General features: G+C 49.5%; 1 protein-coding gene across 5 annotated transcripts in view; it reads left to right on the top strand.

The window, feature by feature from the left end:
- Positions 1–4,707: 4,707 nt before the first annotated feature.
- ST3GAL4 (ST3 beta-galactoside alpha-2,3-sialyltransferase 4) overlaps positions 4,708–22,836 on the top strand; it is a 134,293-nt gene continuing 116,164 nt past the window's right edge. For 2 of the 5 annotated variants that reach the window (XM_077306908.1, XM_077306909.1), the window contains exon 1: positions 4,708–4,996. The gene's annotated coding sequence lies outside the window, so the exon portion shown is untranslated. The remainder of the gene's footprint in view (positions 4,997–22,836) is intronic. The other 3 variants (XM_077306917.1, XM_077306916.1, XM_077306918.1) reach the window with 3 other exon arrangements.

The following is a 22,836-nucleotide window of genomic DNA, read 5'->3' as shown; positions in this document are numbered from 1 at the left end:
CCTTTGATGGCACGGAAAGATCTCAGGTATGTTTAACTCCAGGTTGATCCAATCAAACCAGTTGGTATGTGCAGCATTTTCTTGCTGGAGTCTCTCTTTGTTGAAGGATAGTGACTTTCAGGTTCCCAGCAGGCTGGGATACCAGCCTCCAGGAGGGGCCTGGGGATCTCCCGGAATTGCAGCTCATCTCCAGACTACAGGGAATGGTTCCCCTAGAGAAACTGGGTGCTTTGGGGTCTGGACTGTGTGGCATTTTACCCTATTGAAGGTCTTGTCCTCCCTAGACTCAACCCCCAAATTTTCAGAAGTTTCCCAACCTGGATCTTACAACCCTACCCCCTCTCCCACCAGTGTTGAAGAAGAACACCCCAAGGAAGAATAAAACGTTCCCCTTTAGGGTTCTCAATGCTGACATTTGAAAACAGACCCCGGAAGCTTTTGCTTCAGCAGATCGCCTTGCTTTCAAGATACCGCAAGATACCGTTCTGTTTCCCACCACAAATGGCTCACACAGATTAATCATATAAACGAATTGCTCTCTGCTTATTTGGCACCATCACAAATTGCATGTTCTTTTCCTGCAGAAGTTTATAAATGGTGTTTATGTTGACACAGAATCTCCTGGCTGTTCATGCCGCCAACTGTAAACATTCCAAATTCTATCCAACGCTGAATGAAAGCAGATGGATTCTTAATCCCCCCCCCCCCTTCCCAATATTTGTCAAAGCGTTGCTGTTATGTTCTGAACAGCTATAGCCATTGTTGGAGACAGCTCTTCTGGGCTCAGGTTCCTATTTGTATACAGCCCTCCAACAGGGGTGGGATCGGAGCCTTATAGCACAATCCCTTTCCCAGCCACTCCAGTTTAATCGCATAGATTTAAATGGATTTCAACTGGCATAATTCTGCATGACCACACTGTTTAGCTCTACAGCCATTCTAAGCTCTTGGTCCTCTTCAGAGGAGTCCCCTGTTGTCCATGGCTTTGTTTGCAATTAGGAACTCTTCTCCCACTTCTGCACCTCGTTGACCATTAAAACTGAGATTCTTTAACTATTGTTGCACAGTCCCAGCAACTTTAAAAAATTGAGTTTACAATATAATGCAAAACGGATTCACGCGTTGTTTTTTGAGCTCCAATACAATGAGGTGACACAATTTTAATGGCAAAATATACTATCATTGTCCTATTTTGTGAACGGTGTGTTACTGTTTCATTCACCGGCTTTCTCTGGGAAGTAGCGAACGAAGGCCCCGGGTGTTATGTTTACTGCAGAAAAGCCTAGACATTTAAATAGCCTTGCATCGTTCCCAATGGTCTGAACTCTGCATCTAGGTTTGCAGCCAAGCCCTGGGCATTTTCTTGCTGGCGTTTCCAGATCTCTACTCCAAAGCAGCCCAACACTACTAAAGGTCATGTGAGTTCGCAAACCCACTCTTCCTTTTCAGTGTTTTGCAATAAATAAACGTTGACATTTGGGATTACTTTGGAGAGCCATTATTACATCTTATTGAACAGCGCTAGGATTTTCGGATGCCATTAAAAAAATATGCAGGAGTCTGGACCAGAATATTGCCTTTTCCTTTCCTCCTTGCTAGACAGAAATGGATAATTACAGCTGAAGACTACATGCCTGCTGCCACTTCAACGTCCATCTCCCCCCCCCTCCCCACGATTCATTCATTCATTCATTCACTCAACAGAGCGGCTTCATTTTGCCCAAAAGGAAGTGAATGGCTTAGACATGGCTTAGACTTGCATGCTAAAACTCCAGACATCTGGAGAATAAACTAGCTTAGAGGAGGAGATCAAGGGTTACATCAGGAAATGCTGCACAGATGATGCCGGGCTTTGCGGAGACACAACTGGAGTGACGTATCCCGTGTGTCTGTTCAACAGGAAGGGAATCTACTGCAATCTTTGCTCCAAAGGTATGTTAGGGATTGTGTGTTTCTTGACCGCCATGTTTTCTTATTGCTGATTTCTTGGGGAGGTGGCCGTGGTTCCGTCGGAGAACATCTGCTTGGCGTGCAGAAGGCCCCAGCTTTGATCTCTGGAGTTCTCGGTTAAAAGGGTCAGCTCACGTGAAATAACTCGGCCCAAGATCCTAGAGAGCTGCTGCTGGCCCGGGTAGACAATACTGATTTGGTATAAGGCAGCGGTCTGATTTGGTATAAGGCAGCTTCATGGACCAGATGCAGGTCTAAACCTCTAGTATATTGGCTGCAGAGGAGAGGACACGCAGTAATGGGTTTAAACCTCTACGACGATATAGGCTAGATATCAGGAAAAAAATGTTCACAGTCAGAGTAGTTCAGCAGTGGAATAGGCTGCCTAAGGAGGTGGTGAGCTCCCCCTCACTGGCAGTCTTCAAGCAAAGGTTGGATACACACTTTTCTTGGATGCTTTAGAATGCTTTGGGCTGATCCTGTGTTGAACAGGGGGTTGGACTAGATGGCCTGTATGGCCCCTTCCAACTCTATGATTCTATGATTCTATATTCTGCAAGTGTACAGGGGTGCAATTTAACGTCTTTCTTCCCAATGTGGGAAAAGCCTCCATCCACAAATACTGTCCTTGCTAGAAAATTTGGGCTGTGGGCCATCTGTGAGAAGTCTCCTCACACATGCAAATAAGAGAAGCATCTGATGTGCAGCTTTAAACCGGCCCCCAGTTCCAGATCTTTCAAAACACACAGTTGTTAGCATTACCCTTTCCCCGTTATGGTGCTCCTGTTAATTTTCTGCATGGTGGAGACGGGCCGAACAGCACTTGATTGGGTTTTCAGAAATGATTGTGTTTTTGCATTCGAAATCAGACTCTTCCAATTTGTAGCCCACTGTGCAGGTGATACCCATTTAGCAAATAGCAACTCACTATGGGTTATGTCTATTTGTGAGCTGGCCATTCCTCCGAGGCAGTGATTCTCAACCAGGGTTACTAGTAATCCTAGGGTTACTCCAGAACCCTGGAGAGATTACTTCAGTTAGGAGAGGGACTCATGGCAGGACAGCCACCCTGAGTGGGTGTTAAGTGGCACTTAAGCCATGGGACCTGCTCTCCCTCCAAGGCCTGACCAGAAATATTAAGTCGAACAGATGATGCCATGCGCACTGTAAACATGTGACTTTCAGGGGTGTGGCAGGGAGGGGCTAGCCAAGTGTCATCACTTCCAGGGTTACTTGAAGCCTGAAGAATATTCCAGGAGTTACTCCACAGCCAGAAGGCGAATAAAGGCTGCACTATGGAGTTTGTTTTGCTGCAAGTTGTTCTCTTATCATTTTATCCTCACAACAACCCTGTGAAGTAGGCTGGAGTGGACAGTAACTTACCCAAGATCACCTAACAAGCTTTGTGGTTGAGTAAAGATTTGACCCTGGGTCTCACAAAACCCAGCAGCCTTAATAGGTCACCTTAGTTCGGGCTCATCCCAATTGGGGAGCTAAGCAGATTCAGATAAAGAAAGTCAACGGATCCACTGCCACCAAGGCAAACGGGCTGCCAGGGAGAGGAAGGCAACAGAAAAGGGAAGGGCAAGTGTGGAGGGGGTCCCTATAGATCAGTGGTTCTCAACCTGGCGGTCAGGACCCCTTAGCCGTAGGGGTAGTCAAACTGCGGCCCCTCCCCCAGCCAGCATCAGCTACTGCACTTTTTATGGGGCTTAACTGCTACAATCCCTATGTATGGATTCATGGAAGCAAATGTCATATATTCTCTTAACCCAGGGGTAATCAAACTGCGGCCCTCCAGATGTCCATGGACTACAATTCCCAGGAGCCCCTGACAGCATTCGCTGTCAGGGGCTCATGGGAATTGTAGTCCATGGACATCTGGAGGGCCGCAGTTTGACTACCCCAAATGACCCTTTCACAGGGGTCACTCCAGGGCAAGCAGCTTGGCAGGGGGGGTGCCATCTACACAACAGCCATGCGGGGTAGATTTGAGATAGAGCGTTCCTCTTTGGAGAAGCAGAAAAGAGTGAGACCAGCATGGTGGGACGAGAGGCAGAACCGAACTGAGAAACCAAGGGGAAAAAGCCAATTTCTATACAATCCTGAACCATGGATCTTCAAACCACTGGTCAGTTTCGGTGTAATTTCTGAAAGAACCCTTGCATAACTTGATGGCTGGGGGCCACCACAGCACGAAGAAGTGGATGAAAGGGTCTCGGCATTAGAGAACCCCTGCCCTAGATGGGAGCAGGTTCCTCTCCCCAGTCTGCCCTACCAACCCTTACCCAACTGTGCCTGTGGGCATTGGCCAGTGAACCTGGGCACAGCAGCAGAGGCGCCCGGCAGCGCCAATTCGCGGCGCACTCCCCGTGCTCCTCTCCAGGGGGCGGCCTCGCTGCCCAGGCCACGTCGGGGAACTTGCTCCGGCGACCCTCCGGAGGCGCCAGCCCTGCGCCCGGGCTCTCTTCCCGTGGCCCCGGAGTGTCGGCCGGCCGGGAGGGGGGGGGGGCGCACCGCACCCCCCCCCCCGCCGGGTTCCCGTTAGCCGCGCCGCCTCGAGAGGCGATGGAGCCTCGCCCGGGCAGTCCGGCCGCCTCCACGCGGACTAGCCGCCCGCTTTCCGACCCAGCGGGTCCCCCGGCGGCAGGGAGGAGAGAGAGGCGGGCGGCGGCGGCGGCGCTTCCCGCTTTCCTCCTCCTCCTCCCCCCGCCCCTTCCCCGATTTGCCCGCCGCCCGCCCAGCCCAGGCGCGCCGGCTGACCCCGGCGGGGAGCGCCTTTTTGCGCAAGCGTGGCCCAGGCAGGGGCGGACCGCCTTCCGCCCGCAGCCCCTCCGCCAGCCGCCTCCGCCAGGAGAACTTCGGCGAGCGATTTGAGCGGCTCGGCTCGGGCGGACGCAGAAGGGGCGGGCGGGTGCCCGGAGCGCCGTCCGCCGTCCCCCCCCGTGCCCCGGCCCGCCGATCCCCTGCAGCCCCCCGCGTGGGCCGGCCCGGCGGCAGCCCTCCTGTTCCCTCGCCTTGCCTCGCCTTCCGTGGGCGGCTGCGGGTGAGTGGCTCGCGCGGCGGGATGCGGGATGCGGGATGCGGGGAAGGCGCCGGGCATCGGCCGCTGCCTGCCGCTCAACTTCCCTGGCGGCGAGCGGGGAAGGGCGCCGCGGGTTCCGCTCCGGGGGGGAGGGAGGGAGGGAAGGCGCGCGGGGACGGGGCTGCCAGGGACCCCCGGCTTCCCTCCCCAAAGCGCCCGCCCGCCCGCCTGGCTGCCTGTCGGCTCTGCAGAGGCGTCGCGACTCGCCGCTCCGGCTGCCTTTCTAGCAGCCGGAATTGGGAATGGCTCCGGGGATGCCGGCTTCTTCCTTCCTTGCCGAATCGCCCCGGGGCCAGCCCAGGCAGAGGCGGCGGCTCTTTCGGCGCGCCTGTTATGGCCGCTTTTGCCACGGAGAGGACTTTGGGACCAGGATGAGGCGAGAGTGTTTCGGGGTGGTTCGGGAGGCGCGTCGCCACCGCGGCGTGCGTTTGGGAGAGATCCGGTTTGTTGACATCGGAATTGGCAAGAAAAGGGGCGGGGAGCTAAAACCTGTAAAAACGAAAGAAAGAGGAGGAGGGGGGGGGGAAACCCTAGTTTTTAGGGAACCACCAACTGGCGACCGGTTGCTTTTCTTTAGTTGGGTTTTTTGTTATTATTATATAGGCGCAGAAAAGTGCTTGAGGCATCGCTGTGAAAATGAAAAAACAGAGAATCCTACGAAACTAAGCAGTGGACCCCCCCCCACCATCAGTTCAGTGGCACAGATGAATGGTGGGCAAACTGTGGCCCTCCAGAGGTCCATGGACTACAATTCCCATGAGCCCCTGCCATCATTCGTCCATAGTCCATGGACCTCTGGAGGGCCACAGTTTGACCATCCCTAATCTAGTGTAAGAGCCTCTTGTGGCGCAGAGTGGTAAGGCAGCAGACATACAGTCTGAAGCACTGCCCATGAGGCTGGGAGTTCAATCCCAGCAGCCGGCTTAAGGTCGACTCAGCCTTCCATCCTTCCGAGGTCGGTAAAATGAGTACCCAGCTTGCTGGGGGGGTAAACGGTAATGACTGGGGAAGGCACTGGCAAACCACCCCGTATTGAGTATGCCAAGAAAATGCTAGAGGGCGTCACCCCAAGGGTCAGACATGAACCGGTGCTTGCACAGGGGATACCGTTACCTTTAATCTAGTGTAACAAGTTGCAGAGTACATAAGATGTAAAGAAACCGACAGGTGGTGGGAACTTGATTCAAAACCTGCACAGGTAATGAATGTTCTGACTTGGCGCCTTATTGTCAGTAGGGGAGGTGGCAGGGATGGTATTCTGAAGATGGGGAGCCACCACGGAGAAGGCCCTGCCTGTCTCGCCTCTGCAGGAGCAAAGATGATGCTGTTAATTGCAGGAAGAAGCTTTGAACTGGTGAGCAGGCGGGCCCAGCTTAGGATTTGTTCCTTGTGGAAGGAAAAGAGGGGCAGAGGCTCAGAGGGTGTCTGCCTGACAAACCCGAAGGTTATCTGTAGAGCTGTGGTGTTGGCCACACAGCTTCTTTGATCCCCCTGTGTCCCACAGATGTTTCCACAGGCTGTATTTGCAGCCTTGCCCAGGACCGAGCTTGAAGTCCGAGGCAGAATCTAGCCAGCAAGAAATTGTCCAACGCATAGTGAGATCCCATCTGCTGGATCCTCAGTTTAAACTGAAACTGACCAATTGCACATACTGGCAGGAAGATCTGCTGTTGGGCTGTTTGGTGGGTTTTTTCCCCTCCCCAATTCAGTTCTGCCTCTGCTTGTCTGATTAAAGAGCGGATTGCACTCCCAGTGTCCTGGCTTCCTTGGAACCCACGGATTTAAGGGCTGACTGCTGGACCTTTAGAGGGGCCGATGACCAGATGGGTTCCGATATTCAGCCCCGGGGGTCAGAGTGCATCACCACTGTTCTCATGTGATAGGTAGCAGAGCTGGAAGGTGCCATAAAGTCACCGATGACTTCTGAGCTGACTTTTGACAATGGCCTGGGATTTTCAAGGGCAGAGACCTCCTTGGCATTTCAACCCTGGACTTTCTTGGTGGTCTACCATCTCGGTCAGCCCTACTCAGTAGGAGTAGAGCAGACTTACTCAACCAGGGTTTTGTGAAACCCTGTTTTTTGGGGGGTTTTTTTGATGGCTCTGGATGGGTTTCCTGAAGGGATGGGAGTTAATTAATATTTAATATATTTTTTAAACTTGTTAAACATTTATCGGGTGATATGACCATGTATGATCATGTTGACCTGCCTCCCCTCCCCGGATGGCCAATGATGGCCCTGGAGGAGGTGGGAAGGGGGGAGGAGCCTGGTTGAGCATCTATACACTGCTGCTTTCCCAACCATATTCTGCACAATCGCGCCACTTCTGGGTTTTCTCAAGGCCTGAAGAATGTTTCATGGGTTTCTCAACAGTAAAAAAGCCAAGAAAGGTTGGAGTAGAGCAGTGGTTCTCAACCTGGGGATCGGGACCCGTTTGGGGGGTTGAACGACCCTTTCACAGGGGTCGTGGCAGGGCAAGCTGCTTAGCCGGGGGGGGGGGGAGTGCATCAACATAACAGCCTTGCGGGGTGGATCAAGATAGAACGTTCGTCTGTCTGGAGCAGTGGAAAAGAGCGAGATCGGCATGGCGGGGCAAGAGGCAGAGCTGAAATGAGAAACAATCATGAACAATGGATCTTCACACCATTGCTTAGTTTCGGTTTAATTTCTGTGAAAGAACGCTTGCATAATTTTATGGCTGGGGCTCTCCACAACATGAGGAACTGGATTAAAGGGTCGCAGCTTTAGGAAGGGTGAGAACCACTGGCCTAGAGAAATGGAACGGCCTGACTACGCAAAGCAGCTTCATGTGTTGTCGATCGCTCAGACACGCTGACAGGGTGCAGCAGAGGCTTGTGGAGTTTATTAAAATGTTCCATGTTTGCTGCTTGTGCAGCATCCGGTTTCTGATGGCTGCAGAATGCACAACGAGATGATACATGTGCCCTCATAAGGACCTGAGGAAACCCAGAAACGTTTGCCAGTCGAGGGACCTTTCATCTTACAAAGGGCATTGTGAGGACAGGGCCTTTCGTAGCTGTGTCAGGGCCCGCTCTTGTGGCAGGACAACCCCCGACCCTCCCAAGCTTGCTTTTGATCTGTTTCTTTGCTGGAGGGATTCATTGGAAGTCTTCTTAACAGGGCTGCTTTTAGGTTCCAGGGTCATAAAGATGCTGATTTCATAGCTGTGTCTTAAGCACATGATGTTCTCACTTTAAATTGTGGTCGTTTTTTAAAAAGACGAGTAATGGCTTAAGATAAAGGAACATGGTGGGTTGGCTCCTGCAGAAAATCTCTCCCTGCGTGGCTGCAGTTGAAATATGCTCTTGGGGGACAGGGAACCCCCCTAGAAACAGAACCGGGGTGGGGGTGGGGGAGGAGGTCTGCAGAGGAATTGGGTGGGGGGAACGTACCCCTTCTGTTGGCGGAAATTTCCCTCAAGGGCTCAGTGCAAAGAACTGTCGTTGTTTTGAGCATAGCATGGTTGTTTTGAGAGAACCGCTCCTGTCTCCAGGAGGAAGGAATTGCAGGATGTTTCCACCCAAGATAACGCCTTTGGCATCCTTAACGTAGAGATTGCTACGGCTTTGGGCTGCACCGAATGAGCCGGCCGGGATGAGTGAAAACAGAACCTTTAGACCAGGAGGCTCTGTGGCTGCCCTGCAAACCTTGGAACTATATAGCAAACCCCATTTATTTGGGGCACAGGTACCTTCGCCTGGCGACCTCCAAAGCTTGCATGGAGTGCATGAAGCTCCCTTCTATTATGTCAGACCGCTGGTCTGTCAAGGTCAGGACTGAGTGCTTTGGCTGGCAGCAGCAGCTCTCCAAGGACTCAGCCGAAGGCCGTCCTAATCAGCTCCTGCAGGACCTTCTGGACTGGGGGGGATTAAAATTGGGACCTTCTGCATACCAGGAAGATGCTTAACGCCTAAGCCCCAGCCCGTTTTACTACTGTTGCTGTTCAAACATCGACATCCAACCTGGGCCTCTGGCATCCTGTACCACTGTGTTCCATTTAGATATCTCAGTGCTACTGGCTGTCAGTGAATTTGGTGTCCACTGGATGGGATGGTACTGGTTTGTGTGTGCGCATCCATGTCTCTTTGCCAGGCTGTCCCCTGTATGACCCATTATGCACGGGGGTTTTAGCGCACATTCGGGGTGGAATGGCGGCGACTAAAATCACGGATAACGCACGGAGCCGGCTGCAACCGGCTGCAGCTTCGGTGCATGCCGCCGAAAAAGCCGCGTCAGTGAAACGCGGAAGAAAGCGCAGCTTCCGGGTGAGCGGGGCGCAACCAGAAGCGGTGCCCGGATCGGCGCATGCATAATCGGTTACTCTGGGTTTTGCCGCCGTCGCGCCCCGCCCCGTGCATAACCGGTATGCGTCGCGTCTTCCCCCTCCGCGTTTTCCACGTGACCCGAAATCGCCGTTTCGGCGGCCGTGCATAATGGGCCTATGTGTTGCCAGTGCTGAAGTGGTAAGCCCTTTCTGACATTGCCTTGGATCCACAGTGGCATTTTCATGGAAGAAGTAAGTTTTTAGACCCTCCTTTTCTCAATCCTGAGGAGTCTTGAGTGGCTTACGGTCACTTCCTCTTCCTTTCCTCACAGCAGGCACTTTGTGAGGCAGGTGGGGGCCGAGATAATTCCGAGAGAACTGTAATGACTTATCATAGCCCTTTTTACTGCCGAGAAACCCCCCAAACGTTCTTCAGGCTTTGAGAAGCCCTAGAAGTGGCGCCATCATGCAAAATATGGTATGGACGCAGAACTGCATACATGCCCACCTGCGGCCCCTCCCCTCCCCTCCCAGGCTCTTCATTGGCAACTGTGCAAGTGGAAACCTGGTATGGCAGGTAGCTGTCTAGGCTGGAAGCGTTCTTCCTGCTTGCGGGGAGTCTTTTACTTGGGAGAATGTTTGTTCTTAATGGCACCCCTGCCTGCTTTCCAAAGCGGTGCCTTCTGTTCTGCCAGCGCATGGTGCTGCATGCATAGATCAGGTCTTTGGTGGGCCCTGGAAGTGGTAAACCTGGCCATTGTCAAGGTTTAGGATTAATGTGCACGGTAGAAAGAGCCACTTCCTAAGGATGTTGTCTTGCCACTGGAGGGGTGGGATTTATGGCCCGTTATTACTCTGAGATGCGGGCAGCTCATAACGCAGAGGATGATTAAGCTGCAGCCTCTTGGCTTCCCATCTGACGTATGCCCTTGCTTTCTGTTAAATTGCTGAGTTGCCACTCTGCATCTCTGAGCTGGATCTTAGAACTGGTTTTCGGTGTCACCAACAGGGTGCCCAGGCCTTTGAGCCCGTGGAGAGTGCATCTCTTCCTCCACCAGTCCCATGCCATGACCCTGGGGTGCAGTCCCAGGGAGAACCCTCTGAGATAGACAGGCAGGAGTCCCAGGCTTGGAGGAAACCGTGGGTAGTCTTTATTAGGGCAACAGGGTAGCAGCTGCAGGAATTGAGAATCACAGGCAGGCATTGTGGAAGACAAGGAACAATGGAAAACTTGGCTAGATTTACCCTCGGGCTCCTAGCCCCCCCAACTAAGATTTAGGCGCCAATTTTGCTTTCCCACAGTGTACACGTTTGATCCCAGATCAGTGCAAAAACAAGAGACACAATAAAATCAGAGGAAGAGTGCTTGCACTCGAAAGCTCACGCCTTGAATCAATCTTTGTTGGTCTTAAAGGCGCTACTGGACTCTGATTTTATTGTGCTACTTCAGACCAACACGGCTACTCATTTGTTAGTCCTTCTCACACCCAGGTGCAAGGGCTGAGGCAGGATTGTTTAGCATAGCAAATGCCACAGAGATAAGACCATTTGCAGTACACAGCAGGGATGAAAAGGGTGGAAGGGAGGGAGGGAGGAGGATGGCTGACCAGGAGAGGCTGCAAACAGCTAGGCCAGCTCCCAGGTGCCGAAAAATGCACAGGTTGTCATGGCCCAACATGGCTTAGGCTGGAGCAAAGTCCGGGCAACTTGGTGCTTGTCTCAGTAACCGCTGATCCGACCCATTCCTCCTTCGCTTGAGAGTTGGGAGAGCTCCTTCCTTAAGTGTCTTGCTGAAACAAATTTGAACTCACAATGCTGCCTTATAGTGACTCAAAGCATCTGTCTGTCAGGGCCAGTATTGCCTACTCAGGCAGGCAGCCGCTCTCCAGGATCCCAGGCAGAAGCCTTTCACTTAACTTCTTAACTGATCATTTTCCCTGGAGATTCTTGGGGGTTGAACCTGCACTCCCTTTGGCCTGTGATTTGGGCAGACTGGTCAGTCAGCAACAGGATGTGCTTTAAAGCTATTCCAATTCTAAAGCAAGGCAGCCAGCATTCTGCAACAAGTGATGAATAGTGGTAGCATGGGACCAGGCCCAGGAAACCTGCGCTCATATCCTTCTTAGTTGTGGTGCTCGCTGCATAGCCTCGGGCCCTTTCTTTTGGCTGAGCCTTCTTGGCAGGGTTGTTGTGAAATTTTTAACAAGTTGTGAAGGAGCAAGGCAGGAGGGGAGAATCAGCTTTGTGGCTTTGTAACCTGGAGTTATTTACGCAAAGTACAGCACCTTTGCATGGAGTTCTGTATCTTTTGAAGAATTTATTCTGTTGTTCATGTACCAGGAGCATAGAAAGGCCCCATGTAATCACTGGAAGCCTTGACGAATCTTCTGTACTTTCAGACCGCTGGTTTGTCTAGCTCCTTACTGCTTGCTTTGGCTGTCAGGGGCTGTTCCGGGTCTTAATCAGCAAAGGTCTTTCCTTAACCCCCTTAGATGCTATACTGGACCATGCCAGGCAAACGCCTGGGACCTTCTGTATGAAAACGAGGGCTGTGACCTGCCTCTTTGAGAGCCAGCTTGTTGTAGTGGTTAGGAGTGTGGACTTCTAATCTGGCATGCCAAGTTTGATTCTGCACTCCCCCACATACAGGCAGCTGGGTGACCTTGGGCTCGTCACTTCTGCAGTTTCTCGAAGCCTGAAGAATGATTCAGGGATTTCTCAGTGGTCAAAAAGTAGAGAAATTTGGGGGTTCTTTAGAGGAGAGGCTCCAGCAGCTATGCTGCAAATTTGGTGTCTCTACCTCAAACTCTGCCCCCACCAGACCACCAAATAAACTTAAGCTATCTTTCTCATTGACTTTAATGGCTCCATAGGGTATAACGGAGCCAAATTGATTTGGGTTTCAGGGATCCAGATGCTGCATTCCTCTGGGGATGTGCAATTTGATTCAAGTCATCCTGGGGAGAAACCTGAATCAACATTGATGCAGGGTTTTTTTTTCTCCTGGATAAATTCAACCAACTGCACATCCCTGCTCTCCATACACAGCCCCTGACGTTTCACTAGTCCAGGAGGAGGGAGAGCTGGAATGAACATCGAATTGGCTTTTTGGAGTCTTAAGGACCCAGCAGGTGGCCCTGGAATTGATTTTGCCATTTAGTGAGTCAGGAGGAGAGGAGACACGGAGTAATGAGACTTCTGCCAATGTTCCAAACACAGAGCGAGAGAGCAAATATTGCGGGGGGGGGGGGGGAGAGGTTCCGTATGCCAGCAGACTCTGGGGTGAAGAGGTGAGCAGAGAAGGAAGATGATAATGCATAAAAGACCAAGACAGTTTTATAACACCAGGAAGCTGTTTGGGCTTTCGGCAGGCAAGGGCTGATTCACCAAGATCAGAGCCAAGATGATGAAGTTAACTAAAGCAGGGGTAGTCAACCTGTGGTCCTCCAGATGTTCATGGACTACAATTCCCATGAGACCATAGCCAAGATGATGAAGTTAACTAAAGCAAGCGTAGTCAACCTGTGGTCCTCCAGATGTTCATGGACTACAATTCCCATGAGACCCTGCCAGCAAATGCTGGCAGGGGCTCATGGGAATTGTAGTCCATGAACATCTGGGGGACCACAGGTTGACTACCCCTGAACTAAAGCATCAGATTCATGGGATGGTCACAGGAGCATAGAAAAGCCCCCTGGAATCACTGGAAGTCTTGACAAATTTTCTGTACTTTCAGACCATCAGTTTGCCTAACCCATTACTGTTTCCTTTGTGTCCAATTCTATGGGCTTCCAACGAAGTTGTTCCCATCCTCCATGGTTGACAGTGGAAATAGGAAAGCAATACAAGCCCAGCAAAATGTCCCAGAGAATCTCAGCAGTGAAAGTGAAGGGTGTGTGTGTGGAATTTCTGCAAAGCCAGAAACAGGACCAGAGCAGTGCTGTCCAGCAGAACCAGTGGCACTGCGGCAGTTCCAAACCCAACTGGACTAAGCTCACATCAGAGAATATCCGAAGTAGAAACGGAGGGGGAGGGGCCATTTCTCCAGGGACAGCAGAACCACTGCAGTCAATGCACCAGTGCCCAGCGGCAGAACCCCGTGTCACCCCCCCCCCCAATTCAGTTTCTACTTTAGAGATTCACTGATGTCAACATAGTCCTTTTGGGTTGGCACTGCCCAAATTGCCCAAACCTGAATCACTGTCCTAAGCCAATTATTTGAGTGATTCAGGTAAACCTGATTCAGGCCGAATAAACCTGAATTTTTAAAAAATGCATTTATTTTTGCATACGCATCCCTAGAAGAGAGCACCCATAGATTACCACGATGCCTGGAGGATGTGAGTGTCGTGCCCCTCTGCTGGTTTCTCTAGGTCCCTTAAGTATCAAGTGAGTTAGACGGATTGTGCTATGTAGAAAAATGCCCATAAGTCCCGCTCCGGAGCTCCATTGGAGCAAATGACACGCCTTTAGAAGAAGAAGAAGAGTTGGTTCTTATATGCCGCTTTTCCCTACCCGAAGGAAGCTCAAAGTGGCTTACAGTTGCCTTCCCTTTCCTCTCTCCACAACAGACACCCTGTGGGGTGGGTGAGGCTGAGAGAGTGCTGATATCACTGCTCGGTCAGAACAACTTTATCAGTGCTGTGGCGAGCCCAAGGTCACCCAGGTGGCTACATGTGGGGGAGCGAGGAATCAAACCCGGCTCACCAAATTAGAAGTCCGCACTTCTAACCACTACACCAAACTGGCTCTCTACTGAAATTTTACTGAAATGGGAGCGTGAATTTGGGATCGTTGTTGCAGTCCCCCATCAGTTTTGTTCCCATATGCATCCTGTTTACTCTGCCCCGTAAAGCTCAGCGGGAACCCTTGAAAGCAGGATCTCTGCATGGCTCTCCCTTCTGTCCCTTGGCCGCGACGGCACGTTTCGAATATGTAGGCCACGTCCACACCGAACACGGATAGAGAGGCAGAGATCTTGCCAAAGGATTGGATGAAAATAAATTAGTCCTCTCTCGAAATGCGGCTGCGTCTCCTCACGCTAATCCCTTACTAACCTGCCCTTTTAATTTCCTTCCCTCCTTCTATGGCTGCCCCCCCCTCCATGCTTTTCATTAACGGCTGGCTCACCGACTACACATCAGCCAAGCAGGTCAATGGTCTCCCGCTGTGAAAGTAAAATGACTGAGGAGAGGTGTTCCCTCTCAGCTTAGTGTCTGCATTTTGATGCAGGGCGATCTGTGGTGTCGTTTGTATCCTCTGTTCGGTGGAATGGTCCACTTGCCAGGCCGACGTGGAAATTCCACCACAAAACCTGGCGCAGGAGAAAAGTTTTGGATTAAGTCAGTTCCTTGGACTCTGCAAATCGACACCATGGAACATGAGTGGGCAGACTGCGGCCCTTCAGATGTCCATGGACTACAATTCCCATGGGCCCCTGTCAGCGAATGCTGGCAGGGGCCCATGGGAGTTGTAGTCCATGGGCATCTGGAGGGCCACAGTTTGCCCACCCCTGCCCTTGAGAGACAGGCTGGAATTCCAGTATCTGACTCACGGTGTTTAGTCGGGAAAGGAAAGAAATTTGTCCCCTCTCCAGTGTGACCTTTATGTTAGTGGGATCGTGTCCAGGGAAGGAATGGTTTTATCTTATGACATCAGAGGAGTCCTCAAGGTGATTTATAAAATATTCGCCTAATGGAACAGGCACAAAACAGTGTGAGTAATGAAAGCTGATAAAGTTGATCTGACAGATACCCTATTTATTTAGCACGTGGCATGTGTGTCCTGTAGCCAGGACATCCTAAAATTGTCCAGCTGCCAGGCAAGAGATGTTTGGAGACGGTATCCCACTGCCCCCACATCATGACTCTGGTCTTCCTAGCCAAGGCTGTTTTGTTACTGGGATCTGAGAGCCAGTTTGGTGTAGTGGTTAGGAGTGCGGACTTCTAATCTGGCATGCCGGGTTCGATTCTGCACTCCCCCACATGCAGCCAGCTGGGTGACCTTGGGCGCGCTACAGTACTGATAAACCTGTTCTGACCGGGCAGTGATATCAGTGCTCTCTCAGCCTCACCCACCTCACAGGGTGTCTGTTGTGGGGAGAGGAATAGGAAGGCGACTGTAAGCCGCTTTGAGCCTCCTTCGGGTAGGGAAAAGCGGCATATAAGAACCAACACTTCTTCTTCTTCTTCTGATGAGATTGGGCTTGCCGGGACTAGCCAGGTTGACACAGAAAAAGTAAAAGTCCTTGTGAGGTAGGTTAGGTTTGAGAGAGAGTGACTGGCACACAGTCAGCCAGCGAGCTGCCAAGGTAGAGTGGGGATTCGAACCTGGGTCTCCCAGCTGCTCATCCAGAATTCTAACCCCTGCACCACACTGGCTTTCCCACAGAGAGCCAATTTGGTGTAGCGGTTAGGAGTGCGGATTTCTAGTCTGACGAGCCGGGTTTGATTCCGCACTCCCCCACATGCAGCCAGCTGGGTGACCTTGGGTTCGCCATGGCACTGATAAAGCTGTTCTGATCGAGCAGTGATATCAGGGCTCTCTCAGCCTCACCTATCTCACAGGGTGTCTGTTGTGGGGAGAGGAAAGGGAAGGTGACTGTGAGCTGCTTTGAGACTCCTTCGGGTAGAGAAAAAGCGGCATATAAGTACCAACTCATCATTATCATATAAGAACCAACTTATCACAATTGTTGCTTTCAACAGTACTGCTTTCTGCTTGTGAACTGGACTACACCTGGTTCACATCTGATCTTTGCAGGGATTTTGTGGATGGCTTCTGACAAACCGCCATCTCCCATGCAAACCTGCTCTGTCCTGCGTCAGGCCATTGGCGTGGCTGGCTTGGCATTGGTCTCCTGGGAAGCTTTTAATCGGAGATGCATGAACCTGTAACCTCCTGCATGCAAAGCAGCTGCTCAGCCATCAAGAGACACCCCTCCTTCAAGAACTGCTTGGCCTAGAACAGCCAGGATACCCTAGACTTGGAAACTGCTGTTCTGTGATTTATATGGGTTTTGAGCGTTAAAGGAAAAACACAATATAATTACTGCTAATATTAATCCCAGATACTGTCCATAGCTGATTGCATGCAGGAAATTGACTTAATTGCTTCAATAATCCATGGCAGATGTCTGGCAAACCTTCTCGAAATTTTACGAGAACCGAGTCTCTCCTCTCTGGCTTGGTAACTTTTTTTTGCAAAAGAAAAAGGAAAGGGAAAAAGCACTTTGATCCAAGTTCTAGTTAGATCACTTTCCTCTGTATTCTGAGAATCTGATGTTGATATGAACTGTTATTTGTACTGAACAGAAGTTTCATTTATTTGGTTCAGGTGGGTAGCCATGTTGCTCTGAAGCAATAGAACAAAGTTTGCCACTCCAGTGGCATCTTTTATTATTAATTAAATACATTTATGGAGATTCTCTGAGAACATGCTTGCGGCAGTTTACAACATGTTAAAATTCCAGTTAAAACACAATAGAACATTAAAAAAACGTAATTATCCACTTTTTCCACCCCTCGGCCATATCCCGGCTGTAATATTGATGGCTGCCATTCAGTGGTGGGATGTTCCGAAAGAGGGAAAGTTCTAGAAAGAGAAGAAAGATCTGCACATTGTAGCAAACAAAGTGTGTTCTACTCCAGGGAAGCTTGTGGTGGAATACAGTTCAGTATGTGGGGTCCCACAAGACTTTCAATAATTTGATTTGCATGGAGTACAGGACAAATTATAAATCTGTAAAATTCTAATCTAATGCAAGTGTGGAGACCTTTTGCATAGAATCATAGAATCATAGAATCATAGAATCATAGAATCATAGAATCATAGAATCATAGAATCATAGAATCATAGAATCATAGAATCATAGAATCATAGAATCATAGAGTTGGAAGGGGCCATACAGGCCATCTCGTCCAACCTCCTGCTCAACGCAGGATCAGCCCAAATTTGCAAGAGCATTGTGTTTGAAGAAGCCAGAGGGGATGACATTTTTCATTCTGGAAGGTGCCTCTGCACTGCGTCTTATTTCTGCCACCCACACGGATAGCATGTGGGGTTGGGGAGTTGTTGCTCTGATCAATTTGCAAGTCAGAACCCTCAGAAGCTGTCATGGTAGAGCACAAAGGAAAAAAGAATCTGTCCAATGGCTTACTCAAAGTATAAAAGTCTCTGTTATCTCTTGAACAGAGACCTTTATACTTTGATTAAGCCATTGGACATATTCTTTTTTCCTTTGGTTTTTTTTTGGGGGGGGGGATCGTCCACTTTCTTCTTGGAGTCATGGTAGAGCACGGCCAGAGAGGCATGTCCTTCCTTTGTTTGAAATGAGCCCAGAGGTATTGAGGTGAGCCAATGAAATGCAGGGACGGTTACAATTGTTTCAGTTATGTGAAACCTGGGGTCATTTCTAGTAAAACAAGAATGGCCATTTTCCTGCCACTCGTGACCGTAGGTAGAGCCAACGTGGTGTAGTGGTAAGGCCTCTGATCTGCAGAAACAGGTCTGATTCCGCACTTCTCCTCTACATGCAGCCGGCAGGGTGACCTTGGCTCAGTCCCAGTTCTCAGACCTCTCTCAAGCCCACCTACCTCACAGGGGGTGTCTGCTGTGGGGAGAGGAAGGTGCTTTGAGACTCCTTCTGGTAGTGAAAAGTGGGATACAAAACCCCAACTTTTTTTCTTGACTTTGGGGTTTTGGGGGCTGCTGGGTACCATGTTGTTTTGGTTTACACAAAGAACAGCCCCTCAAGTAGTCACTTATACCTTTATTTCATTTATAGTCAGCTTTTCCCACTGAGAGTCAAATTGTATTATGCAATTAAAAACAATGCAAGTGTATAAGGACAATATAATACATATAGTGGAATGAGAGTAGATTACCGAATTAGAAAACTGCGTCATAAAAATAATGTGATATGTACAACAAATGGGGAAACAAAAGTGTCTTGCAAAATAAATATTGCACAATAAAACTGTGTAATATGTAATATGCAAAGCCATGGAAATTGCCTAAGATTTCCTGAAAGATGTATGCAGATGCTATACTCAAAAGGCCTGGGGAAAGGGAGTGTATTCAGATTCCCGTTTCTTTGTTTCAAAGGCTTTTAGGAGCATATCATAGAAACAAAAAAAAGCAGCTCCCCCTCAAATGTTTACTTCCCCAAAGAGAAATATTCACTTTTTGACTTCAGTTGATTTCATGTACTGCTCAACTTTGGTCTCCAGTATAAAATGTGTCTTAAAAATCTCCCCCTCCTCACATAATTTATTTCTGGTAAGGCCTATGAGGAGGAGCGTGTTCAGCAGATCACCCCCTCCTCCTTCTACTTCCCTCCGAGGCTCGGAGGCTGCAGATCCCTGCCGCATGAGAGCTGCCCCTGATGGCGAGTTCCCTAACAGCTGCCTGCAGCCTTTCCAGGCCTGGGGGGAGGGGGAGGCTGTCTGCAGAGTTCTTCCACCCCACCCCCCTAATCTAGTTCTTCCACCCCTAATTCCACCTGTTGTATTCCTGAGTCCAATGGGCTTAGCCCCATGTATATTAAAATCCGCAGGGGCTGAACTGCAGCTGTTATATATGTGGCTATATGTTCATACAATGGAGTTCATGTAACTCAAGCCTCAGTTGTGGTTCACCAGACTCTTTCAAGCAGCCAATCGGCAGACTGTGTTAGTAGCCAATCGTAAGGGTGCGTTAGCAGCCAATAGCGTGTCTAAGGGGGTGTGGCCTGAAGCAGTCAGATATGTATATAAAGCCAGTGTGTCCTCCCTGCCGCTGTTCAGTGTTCCTCCTCCTTAATAAAAGTTATCTTCATGTTGGAGCTGAAGTGATTGAACCCACAGTCACCATAGCGGTCCCACTGTGGGGGGAAAAACACTGAAGAGAGAAGCCATGTCCTTCTGGAGCCCAATTAGGCCAGTTCCCTCTGGTTACTTTTTAGGGTCTGAGAAATAATAGGAATAATAAAAACTCTACTTCTACGCAGAGATGCTGCTGTATTAACCAAAGCTTCTCCCCCGGGCTCTGTCTTTGGTTGGTTGTTAGGTGCTCCCCTTTTCTCCCCACCGATGACCTTTCACTTCAGCTTGACTTCAGAAGTGAATCAACATTAATGTTTTACGTGTGGGTCTCTAGCTTGCAGGGACAGTGGAAAAACAAATCACATGGGAGTTCATTGCATCATAGCCTTCCGTGCCATGGTCTCTGGTTTTCTAGGATCTTGCGGGAGGTTTTTAAAAAGGCCAAGTCTGATGATGCAAAATCAGGTTTTGATATATATATGTATTTATGTATGTATGCGTGTGTGTATATTAAAAAATCCCTGTACATTTTGCCAATAGGCTTTGTCAAGGGCATCTGTAATTTATTTATGCATTTAGATTTCTAAGCAACCCCTCTCCGAAAAGGCCTCGGGGTGGCTTACAACATAAAAACTTTACAATAAAACCTTAACACTTTAACATTTCCATTTCAAACACTTCAGTCACTCCAATATATAAATTATCACCCGGGCTAGATGTTAAATCAATAAAAATAAATAACTGGTGCATTTATAAACAGCAGGAAAGCAGTTCAGGCAGAGTGTGAGCAGGGGGTGACTGAGTGTTATTCATATATAATAACACTGAAGAGGTGACTGGGGGTTCATGACTTGCACATAGAAAGCCCCGTGTTTAGTCCGGGGTGCAACCGATTAAAAGGTCTCAGGTCAGGGGTGAGAGTTGTGCCCCTGTAGCCAGGATAAGACATCCACCTCCGTATTGCAGGAGAAAGATTTTCTCATTGAGAAATCTCTGATTCGTTTTCCATGCATGCACACAAATGTTTATACTCAGAATTAAACTTTGTGGGTCTTAAAGGTGCCACTTGACTCAAACTTTGTTCTAGAAGACCTTCAGCACGGCCACATACTGAGAAAGTTCATGCCGTTGAGAATCCCCTGATAAGTAGGGTTGTCATCTCCCTAGAGGAGAACCCCCTCCTGGTCCTGTCCCTTTAGAGCAGGGGTAGTCAAACTGCGGCCCTCCAGAGGTCCATGGACTACAATTCCCAGGAGCCCTTGCCAGCATTCGCCAGCGAATGCTGGCAAGGGCTCCTGGGAATTGTAGTCCATGGACATCTGGAGGGCCGCAGTTTGACTACCCCTGCTTTAGAGGTTTACTAGGTCATTGTTTACCTCCCTGCCCTGAACATCTTCAACTGCCGATTTCCATTACAATTTTATAAAGGAATTTATTTATTTCATTTATACCCTGCCTTTCTACCCCCTGGGGAGCCCAAAGCGGCTTACATGGTTTTCATCTTCTCCATTATATGCTCACAACAACCCTGTGAGGTAGGCTAGGCTAAGAGTGAGCGCCTGGCCCAAGGTGATCCCACAAGCTTCCATGGCAGAATGGGGATTCGAACCTTTGTCTCCCAAGTTCCAGTTCAACACTCAAAAGTGCTACCCCACATTGGACTGCCTTGCGAATATATTTTTGTGGAAGCCTCGGATGGATTCCCTGGAAGACTGCTGTGACAACAACCCGCACTGCCAAACAGTCTCTGCAGTTAGCTTTCCTTTTCTGGTTTTGTTCTGGTGCCCTGATTTGTTAGCAGGTAGAAGCCAGACGGCCGTTTGCCCTCCGGCCAGTGAAGGAAACTCCAGTAGCACAGAGGTGCAACGACTGCACTGTTCTAGCTGTAGTTTTCTCCAAACAGGAACGGAAATGCCCTGCAGCCAGGCTGATACACGGCCGCCTTCAAAAAGTGCCTTTCCTTCCATAATAGCTGCTGTTAATTTGCTGCGCAGTTTGCTTTTTGATTAATTTCAAGATAAAAGCCAAAGAGAAGCCTGCTTAACAGTGCTAAATTATAAATCCCTAGTATAAAAATGATTTCACAATAAGATGCTGCGTCATGCCTGTTGATGAAAGCGGTTCTCTCCCCCCCCTCTTATTTTTTAAAATGCGCAACAAATATGGGGCCAGTCAGTTGACAAAACCCCTTTTGACCAATCATATAGCTAGCCCTGTTTCCTCTAGAGCAGGGGTAGTCAACCTGTGGTCCTCCAGATGTTCATGGACTACAATTCCCATGAGCCCCTGCCAGTGAATGCTGGCAGGGGCTCATGGGAATTGTAGTCCATGGACATCTGGAGGACGACAGGTTGACTACCCCTGCTCTAGAGAAGCCTAGTTCTGCTTGAGGCAAAGATCTCAAAAGGTTCAATTCTTATTGCTGTCGTTAAATGACTGGTTTACCAGCTCTCTTCGGATGATGCCATGATTGTATAACTTCGTTAAAACCAATAGAAGTTTGAAGTGTAATCTCGGGCCTGCTGATTTCTTGCCGTTGATCAAAAATCCTCCGTAAAGGCAAACGCTCCAGCTTTAAAGCTGCTGTTTTTCTGCCTCTGTTGGGTTCAAAGAATGGTAGATGCTTCCTGTTTCTCCGGGCCATGGATTGAACAGCTGTTGCTTCACATAATTGCGGAGAGATTGGGGTGTTTCCATGGAATCATAGACAAGCTAGGGAATTTGAAACTGGCTGCAGGAGGTTAGCTCTCTGAGACTCTCAGCTTTTTTACTATTGTGGGTTTCTAACAGTTACGGGTACTGTCTGTTGACATTTATATGGGAAGAGTTTTAATGTGAAACGATCGAGCTGTTACATATGACTATATTTTCTTGTGCCTTGTATTTTTTTCCTCTCTACCCTCACAGAGGCCCCATTTTATCTTCACAACTGACTTGCAAAGTAGGATAGGCTGCATGAGTAAATGACTAGCCCAGGGGGTAGTCAAACTGCGGCCCTCCAGATGTCCATGGACTACAATTCCCAGGACCCCCTGCCAGCGAATGCTGGCAGGGGCTCCTGGGAATTGTAGTCCATGGTCATCTGGAGGACCACAGTTTGACTACCCCTGGACTAGCCCAAGATTGCACGGGGAGCTTTGTACCGTAGGGTTTTGAAGACTGGGCCTCCCAGATCCTAGGTTGACACCCCAAACCCTCTGCGCACTCTTCATAACCTCTTCATAGGTTGGTGCTACTCAGCAGATAGTGGCTTTTCAGTTCAAAAACCTCATTTAGTGCTAACCGGGGTTAGCAGGCTAGCTCTAAGCCCTAGTTTGACGCCTGTGCTTCTTGCACTTGCTTCATCCGGCCATCAAACCTAGTGGAAGTTTAATTAAATCACAGTTGCTAAACCCACATTTATCATGATGCCTGAATGTAGTCTTGATGCCAGGACTGCATTACGGGGATGTGGTGGGTGAATGTTGAGCCAATTGATCTCCGCAAAGTTGAACTTGGGGCAGGGTTCAGGGCTGTGGCCTGGTACACACCAAGCGAGTAAACAGAACTGCCTTTGAACACAGCGCAGTGTGTATTTGTCTTGTCAATAAATAATCAGTGTGCCTCTGGGAACCAGGGCTTCCTAATCTGAGGACATCTACTCTTCTTTTAAAATTAAAAAAATGTTAAACTTTTGCAAAAGCAGAGAGGAGTGAGAGACAATCTTACAACA

Source organism: Paroedura picta, chromosome 12 (assembly GCF_049243985.1).
Source record: "Paroedura picta isolate Pp20150507F chromosome 12, Ppicta_v3.0, whole genome shotgun sequence".
Classification (NCBI taxonomy): Eukaryota; Metazoa; Chordata; class Lepidosauria; order Squamata; family Gekkonidae; genus Paroedura; species Paroedura picta.
The sequence above is the reverse complement of the archived record's forward strand: the minus strand, read 5'-3'. Positions and strand labels throughout refer to the sequence as shown.